Source organism: Chenopodium album, chromosome 10, assembly GCF_948465745.1.
Source record: "Chenopodium album chromosome 10, dcCheAlbu1.1, whole genome shotgun sequence".
Classification (NCBI taxonomy): Eukaryota; Viridiplantae; Streptophyta; class Magnoliopsida; order Caryophyllales; family Amaranthaceae; genus Chenopodium; species Chenopodium album.
Genome location: NC_137843.1, coordinates 48,903,438 through 48,919,685, shown reverse-complemented (window position 1 = coordinate 48,919,685; position 16,248 = coordinate 48,903,438). Strand labels below are relative to the sequence as shown.

At 35.7% G+C, this 16,248-nt stretch overlaps 1 long non-coding RNA gene across 1 annotated transcript; it reads right to left on the bottom strand.

Moving 5' to 3' along the window:
- Nucleotides 1–416: 416 nt before the first annotated feature.
- LOC145564022 (uncharacterized) lies at nt 417–5,426 on the bottom strand. The gene is made up of 3 exons (XR_014094718.1): nt 5,011–5,426; nt 1,846–2,934; nt 417–767 (listed from the first exon to the last, which is right to left on the bottom strand). It is a non-coding gene; the product is annotated as an uncharacterized LOC145564022 (long non-coding RNA).
- Nucleotides 5,427–16,248: the final 10,822 nt, after the last annotated feature.

Here is a 16,248-nt window from a genome sequence, read left to right as displayed (position 1 = left end):
CAGGCAACATGTAAACTCCTATGCCTTGAGCAGTTTTCTGAATGATGACTTTTCCACGCTTTGGGAAGTCTAATAATTTCCACGCCTTGGGTGTTCTATCGTGAGCTTCTACGCCTCGAGTAGCTCGCAAGTGAAATTTCACTAAGTACCCGCCTTTGGACACAGTCACCCTATGCCTTGGGAAATGTGCATCAATCGACAATTTCCTACGTCTTGGGAAAACTTCACTACTAGAAAATTTTAAAAGAGCACCGCTTCAAAACCCCCCTATAGCACCGGTTTTGAACCGGTGTTCATTTGAGGGATGCCAAAAAAACTAAAAAAATGGCAACAGTTCAAAACCGATGGCAATTATTAACTTTGGCAAACCTTACCGCGTTTTTTATTATTTGGTACTAAAAGAGGTTATTGCCACCAGTTCCTATTAAGAACCGGTGCCCTTAATGGCCAAAAAAAAAAAATTATTTTTTGCTTTTTTTTTTCTTCATTTTTTTCACTTAAATTGATATATAAACACTAACATATATATAAACTTACATATTTTTATAAAAAAAAAAAAGCTGGAATATTACAATTTTCGTCCAAAAAAAAAACAAGGTTACACAAAAAGAGTAACATATGCAGCTACAGCTGCATAGAAGCTGAAGAACAGCTGCACTAAAGCAGCAAGTAACAGAACAGCAGCATTATCACCCTCCATTCCTTACATCCTCCATTATCACCCTCCATTTCTTCTTTTGTGACAACTTAACAATTTGAACAAGAACCTACACAAATCAGAGTAAACAAAACATAAATTATATAAACAAAGCAAACCATTATTTGGAATAAACATTTTACAAAATAGGCAAATGATTTAATGTATTTACAACCATTTCATAGTATATTCTTCAATTACAGGAAAAGTACAGGTCAACACTACTAAATTTTAAATTCCCATTTTTTTACCAATAATAATACTGAGTATCAAACAAATGATAAACCTCAGTATCTTAAGTATGGTTAACCCAGTTTAAGAAAACACAAGACTAAACTAATTCAATCAAAAATTGATGAAAAATTCAACATATATTCACTTTACATAAATTAGCATTGCAAAATAGTCCCTAAAACAATACCCAAAACAAGATTATAATCAACAACTCAAAATTAATTCAATAGAAGAGGATAAAAAAAATAAAAACAAAACTGACATCATTAGAAGCAGTAGCAAAGCTTCTGGTCCATGATAAAAGAACAAGAAGTTAAGAATGGCAGCAAGTGTAGAAACTTAGAATACAGAGACGCAAAAACATTCCCAGTTATAATAGTAGCAGCTGCAGCCTTGCTTGGGCAGCTGCAACAGCAGCCTCGGCAAGGCAGCAGCAGCTGCAACCTTTCGAGGCCAGCTGCAGCAGCAGCCTCAGCAGGGCAGCAGTAGCTGCAACCTTGCCAGGCCAACTACAGCAGCAGCCTCAGCATGGCAGCAGTAGCTGCAACCTTGCCAGGCCAACTACAATAGCAGCCTCAGCAGGGCAGCAGTAGTGGCACCCTTACCAGACCACCTGCAGCAACAGCCTCGTCAAGGCAGAGCAGAAGTAGCAATAGCACTAGCAGAGTAGATAGTGAAGTAGCAAAGGTAGACAGTCGGCAACAGGAGGGAAGCAGCATGGATAAATATTCAAGTCATTCAACAAAGCCAAAACACAGCATAAAAAATTAAATCCAAAACTAATATAGGAACTAAAGCAGAGGAAAAAAAGAGCAACTCTAAAAATTCACACTTAATAGACAGGACCTCAATTATCGCAACACTACAATTTGAACCCAAAATAAAGTAGAAGCTAGTGAGTCATTAAGTAGCACCTGAAGCACTCCAAAATAGCACCAGAAGCAACCTCATTAACTAGCACCTGAACCAACCTCAATAACTTGCAGCTTAAAGCACTCCAAAATCTTCATTAAATAGCACCTGAATGCATCAAACAATAACAAAACATAGCAGAAGTGGTAAAATTTGCTAAGCACTCATTAAAGAACTCAAAAGTTGTACTCATGCTTGAAAAATATAGTACTTCAAACATAGCAGAATTGTCCATCAGGGAATCAATTTGTTCCCGTTTTTCAACCAAAAAAGGCAGAGGAGGCCTTAATTTAGTTATCACAATAGGCCATAATAAACTGTCCAAATGTTATATTTATTAACAGTTTCAAGTTTATAAATCTGAAGCCAATTCCAAAGATGCTTGTGACTATCTCCAATTTATTATATGCAAAAATAAAAAAGCAATCAACCAAATGCCTTTGATATACCTATGGATTGATTGGCAACGCATCTGTAAGATAGCCACTTAAGCAATCTGATTTTATATCTAAGTGCCATTGACTCATGATGTAAAAGCAAAAATAGCTAGGATCTTTAGGAGATATAAGATATCAAAAGATTTATACCATTATAAAATTCAATAATCACAGTATATCATCATCAGAACATTTTATTGACATATCACTTTTGTGTGCAAATTGCTTAAACAGATAAACCAAGAGTTAATACATGTGGGATACCAATTATTCCTCATTAGGAATGTATCTTTTACCATACATTTACCATACAGGCCGGCAAGATGAGCAAGGGTAACAGCAAGGACATTCTGTTTTTCCTCAGATAAAACCTGAGCACAATCATCAGATACTTGACAAAAATAAAAGCATGAGCGCGGTAGACACTAATTATGTTAATAACTACTGCCTTGCAAAAAACTCACTGGCAATGTAGTCAAAACGTTATCAACGTAACTTCTATCACTCAATATATTTGAAGACTCAGCCTCAAGAATGTCAGAAAAATTAGAAGCAGAAGATGACAAGTCATTCTCTGTATCTTCATCAGAAACAACGTTATCCAGAAGTAGATCAGTATCTATCATAGAACATCTTGCACAAAAATCATCAATCCTGCAACCAGGAAAACATAGTTTAAGCGATTCACTCGTAACTATTTTTGGATTAAATTAAAAGAGGAGGGTGCCCGGGGTGGGGATATTGACTGATTGAGTATATTCTGAATCTGCAACTTCTTGTTAAGAATTAGGTATTTAAGGCAGCATGACCAATCAAACAGACGGTAGGAAAAAAACCAGTAATATAGTGGAAAAATTAATCCACTTCAACTTACACTATCAGCAACAAGTAATACAATTACCCTAGTGAAAAGTACGTTGTGATATGCAATAAACTCTCCATGGCTTCTAGTAGAGAACTTTAAGACACTCAAATTGATGAGAAGTCTCACCAATCTTTCCACATGCTAGGTAGCTCCTACTAGAGCACTCACACTTCCAATGGAATTTCACACTATGCACAATCTATTAATGAGCTTATTAGTCCCTACTTAAAGGACCACCCAACCTTCCTCAACTTAAACCAAATCAATGAAATAGCCAATTACCTAGGATTTTTAAAATTAAATGCAGATTTTAAAGCTATCTACCAACTTCCCTAACTGCACTAAACAAACAATCGTAACACACTTTGAATTAAATCTGCCCATTTACTTTAACAATTTACTTCGAGACTCAGGACACAGGATCAATAATTTTGCAAGTCATCCACCATCTGCTTTCCTATCCTTGTAACACTTACAAGATCTTAGGTACATAGCTGCTTACTATTGTTCTCATCAACTTCTACATGCCCCTAAAGATATGCTCAATATCACCCTGACCAAAAGTCATAATCTTTATAGCTTGGTTTCTATTTTTGAATTCACATAAACTTGCATCTTTCATAGACCAAAGCACCACAATTGATCAAGTATACATTCTCAACATTTCAAAACGGCATAATATTACTTCTCCTAAAATCATTATACACAGCTTAATCAAGGCTATTTTTTTGCCCATGTACTCACAAAGTCACAAGGTACAAGCACAAGGAGCGCAACATAGCCATAGGTAGTAGGTTGTACCATGCTCAAAGTACAAACGATTGTACATAGAAAATTGCCACTTAATCCACATTACCTTAACTTCCTTTCTTCACTTGAAATCCCAGTATAATTTCTAAAAAGAATTATTATTACTTCTCCTAAAATAATAATTATACATAACTTAGTCTACATGACCTTTACCCCTTTTATTACTCAACCAAAATTAATCCCAATTCAACCGTTGTTAAAAAAATAAAAATAAAATAAGCCCATCATATTATGGTAATTCACACATATCCAAAAACTTAGTCATCAGAATTCAGTTCATCTTTCAGAATTCCACCCACCCAATTATCAGTTTAAGGTATAGCCTAGCAGTAGTAGAATTTAAGATGGCCATGAGAGCAAAATAAAACACATTCACGAGCAATCAGATTAGCAAAGATAGTTAAAAGCTCACACAAAAAACTTGTCAACAGAAGGTAATCACTAGAAAACCACAAATCGAACATAAACTAAAGCATAATAAACTAGGAAGTGACAATTCACTGATTCAGTCACAATACAATAACCAATTTCATCCATAAAAGACAAACCAAAGAAGAACTTAGTTATGAATATGCTATTAAAGCTAACACAACCAAAACTAATGAAAATTGGGAAGAAATTGAACTATTAAATGCAAAATATCAGCAAAGTAAACATTAGGGAAGCTAATTAACTCGATATTTTATACCCAAACATATAACTATTCAGCCCAACACCTAATTCTGAAATCATATAATTCCAAAATCACCCAAAAATGCAATTAATAAATCGAAAATAAACAATCAAAGTCAGCTGCCATAAATCAAGCAAACCCTAAATTACAAAAAAAAAAAAAAAAAAAAAAAAAAAAAAAAAAAAAAAAAAAAAAAAAAAAAAAGAGGAAGCAAATAAACCATGGGAATCTAAATGATAGACGAGGGGTTAATTTAATGAAATGTAAAAAAATAATAGATGACAAAATTTAAGATCTATATGTAACTAAAACCCTAAATTATCAAACAAAAAAATGTCGATCGATAGTAATGTAAGAAAAGAGGAGAGAGAAATAGGCAAACCGAGGAAGAGTGTCGGCTTCCGCCGCTTGGAAAAGATCTGACGCCGGTGATGTAAATTACGGCGAAATACGAAGATGAAATTACAGATCCCCTCATGTCGTGGCTGCCCTGCTTCAATCAATGGAGCTTCGATCATCATCAACAACATAATCATTCGATCAAGACCGTCTACCACCATCAATCCTGGCTGTTAGATTAAGAAACCATTGATTCTCATTACGGAGGCAACCACTCCTCACTTTTGCGGCGAGGAGAGAGAGTGAAAGAAAGGGAGATGAAGGGTCGGCGGTGTAGGGGCTAGGGTCGAGGGATTAACGACTTAGCGGTGGAGGCGGCGACGGTGAAAGCAAGAGTAAGAGGAAGAGAGGGGTAGTGAGAGAGAGATCTCTGTGGGAAAGATAAAAATTAAAATAACATACAGGGCACCGGTTAACCGGTGCTATTTGTTAACCGGTGCCTTTTTATTACCAAATATCTTTTGGAGAATTAATTAAAAACAAAAGGTGAAGGCCCATCGGTTAACCGGTGCTATTTGCTTTTTTCACACCGTATTTGATAAACCGGTGGGTTTTCCTCGATGCTCATTTACCTTTTTCTATTAGTGCTTGTCTGATAATTATAGGTCTCTACGCTTCGAGAAACTTGCAACGTGAATCATCCACGTCTCAGGACACAACCAATTTTGTCAATTCAAAGTTGTTGTGTTTGACAACCTCCACCATTTAGGGAACGCCATCCAAGATCGCTACGCCTCGAGCTATCAAATCGGGTGACAACCTTCACATCCTAGGGAACGCTGTCAAAGACCACTACGCCTCGAGCCGTCTTCTCAAATTAAGGTGATATCTTCCACATCTTAGGGAATGTCGTCGAAGACCACTATGCCTCGAGCCACCTTCTCAAATCTTCTTGTCTTCACGCCTTGGAAATGATAGCTTCTCACGCCTTGGAAAACTTGCGTCTTTCTGCTCATCAAATAGCCTCAAATATTTTGTAAAGGTTACTCGTTCATTAGGGACTTAGGGTACTTGTATCTATATTTTGGACTATAGGATTTGCTCATGTTTATAATTATCTTGAGGTTGACCCAAGGCTTGGCGTTACTTGACTCATTGTGCGACTTAATGTGTTTGGATCAACTCGATTCAATGTTCTTTGACATGTGTGTGCAGACTTAGCTCGATGTGATGACACGACATGACTCAATGTGCAGGACTTGCATGTGAATTGTGTTGTGATTGTGTCGTGCGACTCGAAAATGCTGAAAAAAAAAAATTCCGTCATTTTTGTGGAGGGTACCGACTTTCTCCTGGAAAAGAAAGACGTGAAAAAAGATGAAGGTCTAGTGTAGGTGAAAGTGAAGTTTTTGATGGTACATGTTGAATGAGCTTAATCAAGTATATGCGTTGATATTGTATCTCATGGTGCAAGGATTGTAGCACCCTAGGCTATCTCAATTGATGACTCGATAATGAAAGTATTTGGGTAACTTAGGCGCGGAGGGTAAGTACTTCATACTTTGTGATTATGAGTGATGAATGATTCTAAGATGACAAAGCGTGCTTCAAACTCGTATTAAGATTTCATGACAAAGGGTTTCCAAGGGAAGGATTATCTAGCTATGTATGTGTGGTGTGTGTGAAAGTGACACTAATGTTAGGCTGCAAAGTCTAAGGGTGTGGAAAAATATTTTTTAGAAGAGTCAAATGATGGTGACTCTTAGGCTGGGTAGGCTAATTAAGTAGGGATTAAGCCTCCAAGTCTAACTCTAAATGGATAAGGGATGAGCATTGGAGAACCCTTGATATGATAATGTATTAATATGAGTGAATATGAATATGAATGTATTTTTATTACGGCCACACCTCGATGTGAAGTTGCCTACTTATCCGTTAGGAATCAGGCCGAACGTAGCTCTAGCTGAACCTCACACAAGTGTGTGTATACCTCAAAGAGGTCTTTTAAGTATTGTAACGGGGTTAGGCTAAAGGTTGAAGAAGAAGGGATAAAAGGCTCAAGACCCAAAATAAGCCTCCAAGGTGTGCAACCTTGCTTTTGAATCTAGGTATTTGTATACTTGAGGTTTCTCACTTTTGAACTATCTTTTGTTTATTTTTTTACTCTCTTTTTTATCTTTTTGCTTTTGTATTTTTTTTTTCATATTTGACTCTTTTTTTTTTATAAGTGAGGGCAATCCTGATCATGCGGTCTATCACTCACTTGGCATTCATGTTTCTCAAGCACAGTACCGAGCACTCGATAAGAGACGCAATCTGAGACGTGTTCATATCAAAGACATTGGAACACTTGCCCTTTTGCATACTTTTATTGCTAATTGAACTTTTCAAATTTTGGTAAAATCACTTAAGCTTTTGTATTTGGAATTTGCTTAAGTCGTACACCATCCCATCGCAAGGTTAGGTAGATGTGGGTTGAAAAAAGAAAGGTCTATCGTTAGACGAGGCTCAAAGTGGTTTATCAAGAAAGGATTATGTAATGAATGAAAAGGGTAAAGGTGATATGATGTGGCTACAAGGGGTGCCTCAAATCATTGGTATACCTTATGCTTAGTTCGGCGTGGAATTTTTTATTTTTATTTTTATTTTATTATTTTTTTTAAAGAAATAAATGCTCATTTTATTGAAATGGAAAAGGGTGAAAAAATCAAACTCATGAATAAGTCTAAGGGAGATGAACGGTGCCTATGCAAGACTTATTGGGGAAGGGTTTGAAAAAAAGAAGAATAAAGCATGAAATCCTGGCGAGAAGCTTACATCGTGCCTTGTCTCATAATTACTCAATTTTTTGTTTCTTAACAATCACATGACTCGAACTCGATTCAACATGCATGAATAGGAAAAAAATCATATTGTATGAGGTGAGTGATATGTATGGGGAAAGCATGAAAGAGGAAAGTATGTGAATGTGGAAAGAGTTTAAGAAGGAAAGTGTAAGGTGTGTAGTGTATGAAAGTAATGTGAAGGAAGGTATATGTAAATGTGGAAGGATATAGAAAAATCCGAGAATATAATGGACCCTCAACTCGAATGACGGAAAGGACGACTCATGCATAGACCTAAGACATGGTCATGGTGTGAAAAAGGTATGTACAAAGTGTGTGCTAAGACTTGTGAGTGAAAGTGATATGTTCAAGACTCATGTCATGACCATGTAACTAGACTTGTGGTTAGACTCATATAAGACCAAAGAAAGACCTCGTTTATTAATTAATTAATCAAGTAAATTAGACTCGACGTGAAGACTCGGAAAGAAAAGACCGAACCATCGCGCAGCGATAGAACTATCGCGGTGCGTCAGCTCCATCGCGTTGCAATGAATGCTGATGCTTCGCATCACAAGCCAGACCTCCGCGCCAGAACTGGAACGTTAGTTTAACTTGTTTTCGGTAATTATTTTGAAAGGATAAGCTTATAGTCTTGCTAAGTCAAGTACATTTAGACTTTATTAATTCTATTTAATTAATTAATTAAGCAGAATCTTTTTAGTCATTAGTTAGTTTGTTAAGACTTAATTTACAAACACAAGTCAACACAAACAGTTAGTTTAATCACAAGTAAGTATGCACAAGTAGTCAAGTAGTCACAACATGATGGAATAAGTTCTCTAAAGTTCAAGGATTATGGTAGTCAAAGAGGGTCCATGGTTATGAGTCCGGATGCATCGCGCGGATGCCTTACCTTTGGAAGGGTTGGCGTGTATGGATGGGACCCCACAAGTTAGACTTGCTTTCATGATTTTGTGAATTCACAAACTCGAATGTACCCGTCGTTGCACGGAGCGTTCGATTGGATAGATGGAGCATAAATTCCAAGGGCTAAAGCCATATGTAGAATACATATGGGTTTCAGAAAAGAAGGAAAAACTTAATCAGGAAGTAAAATCGGCCAAAAACTACTAGAATTGGTCCAAACAAGAATGCGTATTTCTGACTTGATGTTGGAAGAACTTGGCGCGAGAATACAGGGTCCATGGCACAGCGATGACCCCATCGCATATTGATGAAGCCATCGCATGGAGATGGACACTATCGTCTCACGACAATTCCTACACTTCGCGGCAGCTTTCTATGTTCTCAGAATTTCTCGATTTTTCGTAGTATCTTTTCGATTCTAGTTGTGAAAGATATTTCCTAATTTTCCTACGTGTAAAAATCCTATGTTTTTGATGCATTACGGATGGTCTTTCCAATGCGGAAATTTTTATGCTTATGCCACAATATTAATCAAAATTACACACATGAATATTTAGAATGTTTCAAGTCTCATCCACTCATTCTAAATCAATTGCCAAAATAAATTTTAGCAATCAAAATTAGAAATCCTCCCCAGTGGAGTTGCCAAAAAGTGTAGTGAATATTTCAAACACTCAACTTAGAGCTCCATTGTGATCATGCATTTAAGCATGTTGGCGTCCAAAGGGAAAGAAGCTAGAGCAAAAGAGTCGCCAACAAGTTTTAGGAACTTGTAAACGTTCACGGGTGTGAAGGTTACACCCCATTTACGATCATAGAGATCACTAACTCTATAGTGATTCGGAACCATGACTGGATATTCAAGGATGATGGTACGAATCTAACCTAAAAGAAATTGAAACCTAAAAGTTATGATTAATTTTGTATGTATGAAATATTAGAAGTATAGTGATAATAAAATTTTATACAACATTTTTATTTTAAAAAATCTATCCAAAAACCACTTAATTAGCATCATATGTGTTATAATAATACCTATTTGTTGCTTACGTGCGCGACACTTGGCGAAAAATTAGAATGCTAAATGTCGCTGTTCCATAGCCTGGCTGCGAGACCGACTTTATTTATTAGTGACTAATTGTAGGAATAATTTCAAGCATCCCACACTTGAGCCCCACTATGATCATACACTTAAGCATGGTGGCGTCCAAAGGGAAGGAAGTTAGAGCAAAAGAGTCGCCAATAAGTTTTAGGAACTTGTAAACTGTTTCACATGGTGAAGGTTACACCCTTTCACGATCCATGAGATCGCTAACTCCATAGTAGTCCTGAACCATGACTGGATATTTGATGATGAAGGTACAAATCCAACCTAAAAGAGATTGAACCTGCCCTAAATATAGGCTTCTACTTTGTTCTTCTCATATTCATGTGTGCTTTCTGACTAACATACAATGAATATATTAATCCTAAACCTGTTTAATCTATGTTGGTTGAATATTAATGCACAAATAATTCTATTATTGGCGATCACTTAAATTAAAATCACATAAGCCTAAATAAAATTCTTAATTATCTTATTAAGCATGATTTCAAGTACAAATTCCCTTTAAACCTACAAGTGAGGGCGTGATCAAGCAATAACAATAATATCAAGCAACATATAATGTCGATACAACAAATCATCATCATAATAATATTCTCATCAAAGCATAATAATATTAGCAAGATCCTAGGCATGATACTGACATGATTAATAACAAATCATAATATGTCACTAAACAATAAAGATTAAAGCTTTAACCCTAACATGATACTAACATGATAGAAGAAATAGGAAACAAACTAAACATGATACTATAATACAATAAATAACATCCTAACATGATACTAGAAATTAAAATAATACAAACATGCTTTCTAAAGAAATAGAGCAATAAAACAACTTACTTTGTTGCCTCGTATCTCTTTCTATCAAAACAATACACACGTTAGTAACTTCAATGAAAATATTAAATCAAAAAATTAATTTAAATAATTAAAATAGGGATTTGGGACCAAACCCTCATAAATTATCAACCTTTCACGTCTAGGGCGAAGGCAACTTCGAGCTTGGCTAGATATGTCTAAGTCTCGTGATGAACGTATGGTGTTTGAAAAGGCAAGGCTTAGAAAGAGGGAGAAAGAATAAGCTTCTAGCTTTTAGAGAGAAAGAATATAAAGATGATTGTTGATTGATTGTTGGTGATTAAAACGGAGGAAATCGACCCTATTTATGGAGAAAAACGACCGTGAACGATTAGAAAAAAGTTATAATTCGAATCGGATTAAAATTCTTTTTGACGCAGCAAGATAAAAAGTATCGCGTCGCGATAAAAACAGTTTTTTGCGGATTTTGTTTGTATCATAACTTTTGATCCAGAAGTCCAAATAAGGCATATAATATGTCGTTGGAAAGCTCTTGAAGTCTACTTTCCAACCCAATTAAAATCTCTTGTAGAATAAAAGATGGCCGAAATAGTGGAAGGGTGTCAGTTTGGATAGAGTTTCGTATTTCTTTCATATCTTTTCCGTTATAGCTCGAAATTAATATTATAATATATCATTGGTGTCACGGTCCGGGAGTTTGGGTCCCGAAAGGTGCGGCGCGCTCTAACCTTTTGGCGATAAGAACGCTAGCCTTGAGCGGAAGAGAGGCTTGTGAGCACAAAGCAACACAAGCGGACAATTAAATCAGAGGAGCACTCACGTCTATTTGGGCGATGGAGTGCGGGTGGTCGAGGCTTGTGACGGCCGATACTTCAAGGCGGGCACAAGTGGGTTCGAACCACGAGTTCTTAGTGCGTCAAGTTGGTTTGGAGGGGAGCTAATATGCAAGTAAGACACAATATCTATAAAGGTCTAACAACAAACAAGCATAAAAGCAGGGCAACACTTGGTAGAAGGCTTAAGATTTCATAAGATAATTTCAGATCTATCCAACCATATAAAATTTGGATAAAAATTACGAGGCATGAAAATAATATATGAACATATTCCATTTCGCACAGAACAAGGACTCTCAAAAAGAGAAGTTTTATTAAATTTCAAACTCTTTGATCTTTATCTTTCAAAAAGGATAACTAAGATCTTTAAAAACTTATAAAAGCTTCTAATTAATCCTAATTGGTTTAGGAATGGGATTACACCTTTGGACCCTCCACATGATCATTGGGCCGTTGGTAAAATCCGGTTTGAGCCCAGTTTAGTAATTTGGCCATAACTTCCTCATTATTCATCGGAATTGGGCTTATAATATATCGTTAGAAAGGTATTTTCAAGCCCTATCCAACTACACAATTATTGGACCCATATCATGGACCAAACTAAACTAGAATAGACGTTTTTAATAAATAGGGTACGAAAAGAAAGATTTTCGAAAACAGAAAGAAGTATTTTTATTTAAAAGAGAGGAATTCACGAGACTCTTTCACATTTTGCTTTGTTCGATAGTCATGACGTGAAAAGTACTCATCACTAGGTTTGGTTTTTGGGGAGACACAATCAGGTGTCTACTCTAATATATACCCAGGTGTTGCCCCAAATTTTCGTTTTTTAAAGACTTTTCTTATTTTTATACTTATGCTTCGTAAACATTTTTATGGTAACCATTATTATTATTATTATTATTATTATTATTATTATTATTATTATTATTATTATTATTATTATTATTATTATTATCAAAAGTCATACAACCTACAATAAATTAGTGGAAAACCGAGATACAATCTGGGCTCCCACTCCTCTAGCTATAGCAAGGCCTACCCTAATGAAGATATAAGCTCCCGCACGAGTCCCATTGTCTTGCGTCATAGAAAACCTTTGAACCCGCTTCAGCAACGCAACAGCCTCCTTCTCTAGTTCCCCAAGAGAAGAAAAGGAGACGGGTATGAAACCATATCCATTCGCTCGACAACGAGCTTCGTACTTAACCCGCTTTCGATGAGGCGCATCAGCCACAACCCATCCATGAACAAAGTCAGCTAGCCCTATCTGTGTTAAAGGAGAAGAACTTGTGAAGTCGGCACATACATCACAACTACGATCCCATGAATAAAGTAACACATCGGCAGGTCTGAGGGCCCCGTCATTCCCTCCAGACAATCCTATGTCAACCTCCTTTCTTGCTGAAATCCCAGATCTGTAGCAAATATCAACAAGGGTATCCCGAACAACACTACGCCGATGCTTAATACCCACAATACCAGCACACGACACCGCGTGGTCGCCGAAAATATCCCTAGTAAAAACCCGAGAACAAGCAGAGCACGGCGTCAAGATAGAGAACAATGGAACACCCATCGGGTAGCACTGCACACATCGGTATGCCTTCGCGTTCATCGTCTGACCCAACCCAGAAATAGGGACAGTCCGTAGCCAAGAAGAGGTGTGAACTCCTTGCTACGATTTCCACAATGCTGATTGACGAGGAGATAAAGAGAAGGTGGATTCTGCAGATGCGGTAACCTTTGTGAAATATATTATTATTATTATTATTATTATTATTATTATTATTATTATTATTATTATTATTAACTTTTTCTTTTGAAAAAAGTTATTTTTAACTTTTGTTAATTTTAATTTAATTACTAATGCCCCTATTATTTTAATGTCACATTTGAACTTTCGACACTATTAGCTTGACCTACTTCGAGGGATAATACTTTCCACAATCGAGTGATCCTCACTTTCAAAATCTAGCCTTGTCTCTCATTATTAATTATAAATCCTTGATCAAATGTTACATTCTTGTTCATGTGACGTTCTATGCCTCTTAATTGTCAGAAAAATATTATAAATTACTTAATTCCCGAATCTAGATAGTTTTTGTGATATTTTTTTTTTACAAAAGTTTTTGAGAAATTTAAGTTAAACATCAAATAAAAAAAAAGGAAAAATTTTAAATTATCACCCAAAAATGTATCCATTTTCAAAATAACCACTCGTTTAATTTTTTATCTTATTTTATCACCCCTTAAATTAAAAAACTACTCAGATTACCACCCATTTCAATATTCCAATGGATTTTTGTTATGTGGACCCACCCAACGGCTATGCCTAAGCATTACAATCAGCCTTGTCTTCACTCCACCTCTCCCTTAAACCAGTTTATTGAGTACAAGACAACCTATAACTAAAAGAAAACAACTAAAAAAACCAAGAGCTTGATGTCTGAATTGCCACTACTACTGATCATCTTCTTCCTGTCACCACTAAGAGTCGTTGGATGGAGCCCACATAAGAGAAATCCACCGGAATTTTGAAATGGGTGGTAATTTGAGTAGTTTTTGAATTTAAGGGGTGGTAAAATAAAATAAAAAATTAAACGGGTGGTTATTTTAAAAATGGATACATTTTTTGGTGGTAATTTAAAAATTTTCCAAAAAAAAAAAAAAACTAATTGTAGTACTAATATAAGTAGTACCTTTTACACTTTATCGCATCCATTCTTCTTCAAATAAGCTAGAAAGAACAATAATAATATGATTAGGATAAATATAATTATCTACTCTAGATTATATCGAAACCGAAAAATTGAGGAGATAAGACAGGGTATATAATTTTAGGATTGACATGATATTTATGATTTTGGTTTAGATGTTGATTTTATGATGAGATGCCTCATATTATTTTTTCGTGTCATCAATGCATTCCATTGTTTTTGGTATCATATCTATGCTATTAGTATCAAATTATCTTGAGAAATTGGATATGAATTGAGAAGTACTTGGACACATGTAAAGGAGAGGACATGTACACAAAAATACATTATCTATTTACGTAACGTACACTATTTAATCTATAAGTACAATATACGAATAAACTGCGGTTAAATACAGTAAGGAGTCAAGGCATAAACAAAATTAATGAAACTGAAAACAAATTCATAAACGTACAAAAAAATTATTAAAACTGAATATAAAGAATACTTCATCGATAAAGGTTTGATGGTAAACTAAAAAATTATTGATACTTGACCTTATTATATAACTAATACATAAAGCTAAACTTTTAGCCAGGCCACGAGACAGTGACACTTGGCGTTTCAACTATTCGCCAAGTGTCGGACCATTTAGGCAACAATTAAATATTAGTATGACACGTAAGATTTATTTGGATATATTTTTTATGAATAAAAAATTTGCATTTTTTTTTAGGATAAAAACTTGGATAGATTTTATAGGTGTAGGGAATATTTCAAGCATCAACTTTGAGCTCCACTGTGATCATGCATTTAAGCATGGTGGCTTCCAAAGGGAATGAAGCTAGAGCAAAAGATTCGCCAATAAGTTTTAGGAACTTGTAAACCATCCACGAGATAAAGGTTACACCCCATTCACGATCAGTGAGATCGCTAACTCCATAGTGGTCTTGAACCATGACTGGATATTCGGGGATGATGGTACGAATCCAACCTAAAAGAGATTGAACCCGCCCTAAATAGGCCTTTACTTTGTTCTTCTCATATTCATGTGCGCTTTGCAATCAACACACATTCATTAAATTAATCCTAAGCATATTTAATCTACGTTGGTTGATTATTAATGTACAAATAAATCTATTATTGGCGATCACTTGAATTAAAATCATATTAGCCAAATTCAAATTATTAGTTATCGTATTAGGCGTGATTTCAAGTACAAATTCCCTTTAAACCTGCAAGAAAGGACGTGATCAAGCAATAGAAATAATATATATCAAGCATAATAATGTTTACTCCACAAATCGCTAGGGAATCCGAAAGTGGAGCATTATTATCAATCAAGTCTTGAATCACTAGTAGAAAAATGTAAATGGCAAACGGTTCAAACTCCCTAATGGAAAGCGGTTTTGAACCGCATGCGCTTGGAGGGCTTCCCATTAGCCTTTTAAGTGGGAAGTGGTTCTGTAACACCCTAGAAATTCTTTTCTTTTAAAATACCTATTTTGCTCTGTTTAAAACTTACAATAGGAAAATCTAAGACATTACCGCCCCCGTGAAAACGGCTAAGGCAACTATCAAAGACACACAGCGGAAGACTCTCCTTAAAAATATTTAAAATGACTCAACTTGAAAAGTCAACCAACGAAAGTAAAGTCAAACCAAAGTAAAACAAGTCAACCTACAACTTGGAACCATTGTAGGCCCTTATCAAAACCGAACCAAATTCCAAAACCTCTGCGTTAGTCTCACAAACAATAATATCATAAAATAATTAAAGCAATAATCATAAACTTATGGAAACTAGCATGATTCGCTCTTCACTCATGCCCACCCTGAATATGCTTCATCACCTGAAAAGCTTCTCTCTACTTGTTTCCACTACTCTCTATTAAATATGGGTCATCATAGGACCAAGTTAAAGTCAAGGCTAACAAACACACAAACACACAATCAGCAACGTTGAGTATATAAGCGTAGTTAAACACATTAACATGCTTTTACCTATCAACACACAACTTACCTTGTTGCACCTATTTTCAAGCTCACAACATACAAAACT